Here is a 4,816-nt window from a genome sequence, read left to right on the forward strand (position 1 = left end):
TAGCAAACGAAATGCGCGTCTGCGCCGTTCATTCCGTCACATTCCACGTTACACAGTAAATTCCGTTTTTATGAATAGATTCCGGGATTCCGTCCCCATTTTCTACATCGCCCTACTTTTGCTAAGAAGCACGTTCAACGCGGACGCACAGACGGTTGTCGTGGTAATGAACACCACAGCAACCACTTGTGCGTCCGCACTGAACGCGCATCTCGCATATAAAAAGCATTTTAGGGGGGCCTTGGCTTTTGGGGGCCCAAGGCGGTCGCCTACCTTTGCCTAATGGTTAAGTCCGCCTCTGACTGTGTTTTACCATCCTCTGTGTAATTGAGTGTCAACAGTTTTATGCATGATGTCCATTTCTTTAAGCATCAAAATTGCATCGGAATGGCAACGATTTTTTTACTCAACACAATGTTGCAATAACCAAGCCATTTAGATGTGAGAAGAACTATTTATCTCCTGGGGTCAAATGACTTCAACCAAAGCCAGAAAGCATGGCTGAAAAGACTTCATAAGTGCAGCAACAGTGTACTCCATGCTCTTAGTAACTTCCTTCCTCTATAATTCAGCAGCCACCTCCACTTTTAGATTGCCTGATTATTTTTTTCTTTAAATGACCCTAACGGGTCAAGCAGTAATGGACTGGCCTCCTACACAGTGTTGGAGAGTAATCTCTGACTTACCTCACGTATGACCACTTGTCTGTTTTACTTCGCCAAGAGCTTCTGGTGTTTCATAATCTCATCTCTCATGGCGCCAGTTCCTCTCAAACATCAGGGGCAACTGGACCAACATTTAATTTTCAAGCCGCAAACCAAATCTGATGGGAAACACTGTGTTAATGCAGTCATTATTGGCACCATATGAGGCAAAGGCGACTTGGGAATTGACCGCCCTTAACTACACATTAGATTCCCTGCACTTACACAGACTTTTATCAATACCCTGTTTTCAAGAAGTCCAGAACTCTTAATATTTCAGACAGAATCTTTGATATGCTGACTAAATCTTTGATATTTAAAAATAAGTACCGTTTTGTGTTCAGAAATCGCTCTAACCGACGAAGGGTCATTGAGAACTTGAGACAAGCACTTTGAAAAGAAGAACAAAAGAAGATAATACCTAATTAACAAGATTATCTGCTTCAGGCTATTGACAGTTGTGCCTTTGGATGCTCAAGGTTCCTCATAAATATACATTTAAATATGTGTGTCAAGATCAAGATGTGTCTTGTGACATTGGAGATGGTAAGATCATCAAGACGGTTCACAGCGCCCATTATATCTGTAGCAGGATCAGAAGAAACGGTTTAATTAGTATTTATGCATGCAAATAAATGCTTTGTTTATCAATCCCATAAAAAAACCTCAAGAGGGTAATACATTTATCCAGTGGACACTTCAAATAATTATTTTGCATTCAGATAGCCAGTTAAACCATTTGAAAAAACGTATAAGATAATCAAGTTTTAGTTGTTGTAGAACATAAAAAGGATCATAAGATATATGGGAAAACTCCCAAAAGTATTGGCATGTCTAGATGCATTTAAACTGTTGTGTGGGAGTAGTGTTGATTATATAGGAAGTGTAACGGTCCAGGAATTGACTGGCCTGTTAGTTTCTCCAACAGAGCTGAGCTGACCAGAAATTGGAACAATAAAAAAAACTCTAGGAAATTGGCAAATGAGACAAAGGGTTAGAAAAGAGTATCTAAATTTGCATTTAATAATTTAGCAAGACTTTATTCTAAAGCAATGAGGATGATCATATTTGGGGGTCCGTGGCATCTAAGATATTAAAACCCCCAAGCATAATGTATATGAAAGCCAACGAAACATCTGGCATATTGAGTTGCACTAGAACTTGTGAGTTTAACTTTAATTAGACAGAAGGCATTATTTCAAAGCAACAAACAGCATGTTTAAATAAAGCTGTGTGAATGATGTTAGATTTATACACATAATACTGTAAGCCAATCAACAAAGAATGCAAGTAAAAAGAGGATTATATCAAAATAAGCTTATTTCCAAGCACTGGTTGAATGCTGAATCTTTAAGCCTTGCCAGAATTAAATGAGATAGCTTTTGTTTGTTGATATCACGTATTACAACGTGCATTCATTTTCACTTTTTTTGCGAGTTGGACCTTTAGTAATAGTGTATAGTTTCTGCACACCCTCATCGTGTTGTGAATTATTAATGTGAATTAACTTTGTGTCGCTAAGGGCACACCAGAGGGATATTTTCTTTTCTTTTTTTTATAGAGGTGATGATGGAATCCAGGCTATTTTAGTCTAATTAATTAAATAAATATGTGCCAAGTCTGTATAAGACGTCTCCCGCTATGGTCTAATTACAGATTTCCAATGCTTTGTTTACTAGACTTTTGACATGGCTTTAAAAGTGTTCATTTTTAAAGCCAGGAGAAAAAAGAAAAAAAAAAACCTCTTTGGAGTCAAGGGGACCAAACAGCTTTAGAGTTTAATCTTACAAGTTGAAAGCTCTAAGCCTCATGTTTTGTATAATTATTTTTTTCAGGGTTATGAAAAAAATATATATTAGAGCAAATCTTCTGTAAATCTGTACTTGAAGCCGCCTGTGTACATAATTGGGACACGTCACTTTCTGGCGCCGCTTTGCTGTTATACATTTAAATTAATATTGAAGAGAAGAAAATGTATTATTCAAAGCGTCAAGAGTTCTCTGGGATGTAAATGCGGTTTGGTGCAGAAAAACACAATATATTCAGATTCCTGACATTAATCTATGGCTTTAATCTGAGTTTTATCTCTCTCTCTCTAATATTAATTCAGTAAATGAATCCATTTATTTGTATCCATGGTACTCAGACACACAAGTTGAGAGGTGTATGTGGTTTATATCCAATTAATGAGTTGTTATCTTTGATGTCATCATTTACCAGTAACTTTTCAGCTCCAAAACATTTGGTGAAAAGCAAAAGATGTTTAAACCAGAGGGGGAATATTCTCTGTTGCTTGATGTCAGCTTAACAATCTCTGATTAATTTATCAGGGAAGTCTGTTAAGGAATCATACAATATAAATTAACAACTTGATATAGGTTAGAAAACACGAAAACCCCAGGGAGAATGTTCTACGTTCTCCTAAACTTTTTAAGTGTTCCTTGCAGGCACATGATAAATTGATTGCGCTGTTTGACTTACGTTGGCACACGGAGGTATAAAACTGTACCAGTCACATCATCCAACCATAAACAATAACATTAAAGATTACTTTTCCTTTTTGGATTATTAATCATGCCGTAAGCAACACTGTCAAAACAGATATGGCTCATTCATGAGCGTGTTTCTCAACAGGATGCGGTTCTGCCGCAAAGTCTGCCAACAAAGCTCAAAGAGAGTTCAGCGGTAATCATACTATCTGAAGAAAAATGTCAGGCCTGACATTATCTCAAGCATAACAGCACAGAGACTCCCTGAATTAAACAGCATTTTAAAACCAAGACAAGCACTCGGGTCATGGCAGACATCCGGATGACCTTCAAAACAGGCAGAAGGAAATTAAGCCCACTGCTCGTCTCTGCCTGGACTACAGCCGCCACTGGAGCGCTTTGCCATGTTTGGGTTTGTGAACTGATTCATTATGCGAGATCTCAAAGGCCGATGCATGTAAATGAGGAGTATGAGCAGATATTATTGTGCTTCTCTTTTGTTGTTATCGAGGTAAAGCTTCTCGAACAGACTGGTGCTAAATGTTAGCTGTATATCATGCTGTGGAACCCTGTACAGAGCTCTACAGTTATTAAAAGATACACGGAAATACATTTGGAACAGGAGCTAATCATACAACAAGCAACTTGAACTGTGCAAACAACACACTCTCATCACTCAATCTTTATCTGTGCATTCCAAAGCTTTTGTGCCAACTCATTTTGGAGGATTTGTTCACCCCCAAATTAAAATTATGCCAACATGTATCCACTCTTATATTGTTCAAAACATGATTTTTAGCCTTCTGTGGAACATGAGAGTAGAACTACATTCAAATGTTTTGTTCTCTCTCTTATGCTCACCAAGCCTGCATTTATTTGATCAAAAAATACAGTAATATTGCAAAATAGTATTACAATTTAAAATACCTGTTTTCTATTTCAATATATTTTAAAATTAAATTTATTCCTGTGATGTAAAGCTGAATTTTCAGTGTCACACGGTCCTTTAGAAATAATTGTATTATGCTGATTTGGTGCTCAATAAACATTTCTTGTTATTATCAATGTTGTTGCGCTGCTCAATATTTTATTTATTCATTTTTTTCAGGATTCTTAGATTAATAGAAGTTCAGAATTAAGTTAATTAAGTTCAAAAGAACAGCATTTATATGAAAAAGAAATCTTTACTGTCACTTCAGAACAATTTAATGCATTCATGCTGAATAAAAGAATTAATTTCTTTCAAAAACAATCAATCAATTAAGCACTCTTACTGACTCCAAAAGTTTGAATGGCCATGTAAATTGTTCTTTTCTATACGTAAAAGTGACACCATTAATGGAATCTATGATATAACTTCAGAAGATTTGGAATAAATAATTGGCCTTTTTTTTGTTAAATTGTCATGACACTAAATGTACATGACTTTTCTGTTTTTTATATGCTCACATGCATGTACTGTAGCCTTATGTCATTGTGCCAACTACTGTGTAGTTTACTACAGCAATAATAATAACATACAAAGTATGCAACTCATACTCATACAGAATTGTAACTACAAAGGTGCCTAGTACATGCCTGAGAGGCTGCTACAGTATCGTTAGGGTTAGATGTAGGAGTCTA

At 36.4% G+C, this 4,816-nt stretch overlaps 1 long non-coding RNA gene across 1 annotated transcript in view; it reads right to left on the minus strand.

The window, feature by feature from the left end:
* The window catches only part of LOC107718532 (uncharacterized), a 3,674-nt gene extending 2,425 nt beyond the window's left edge, over window positions 1-1,249 (minus strand). Inside the window, exons 1-2 of the long non-coding RNA XR_001637427.1 lie at window positions 1,126-1,249; window positions 687-823 (exon numbers count right to left, since the gene is read on the minus strand). This is a non-coding gene — a long non-coding RNA (uncharacterized LOC107718532). The remainder of the gene's footprint in view (window positions 1-686; window positions 824-1,125) is intronic.
* Window positions 1,250-4,816: the final 3,567 nt, after the last annotated feature.

The sequence above is a fragment of the Sinocyclocheilus rhinocerous genome, unplaced genomic scaffold (genome assembly GCF_001515625.1).
Source record: "Sinocyclocheilus rhinocerous isolate Xijiao unplaced genomic scaffold, SAMN03320098_v1.1 scaffold2, whole genome shotgun sequence".
Taxonomy (NCBI): domain Eukaryota; kingdom Metazoa; phylum Chordata; class Actinopteri; order Cypriniformes; family Cyprinidae; genus Sinocyclocheilus; species Sinocyclocheilus rhinocerous.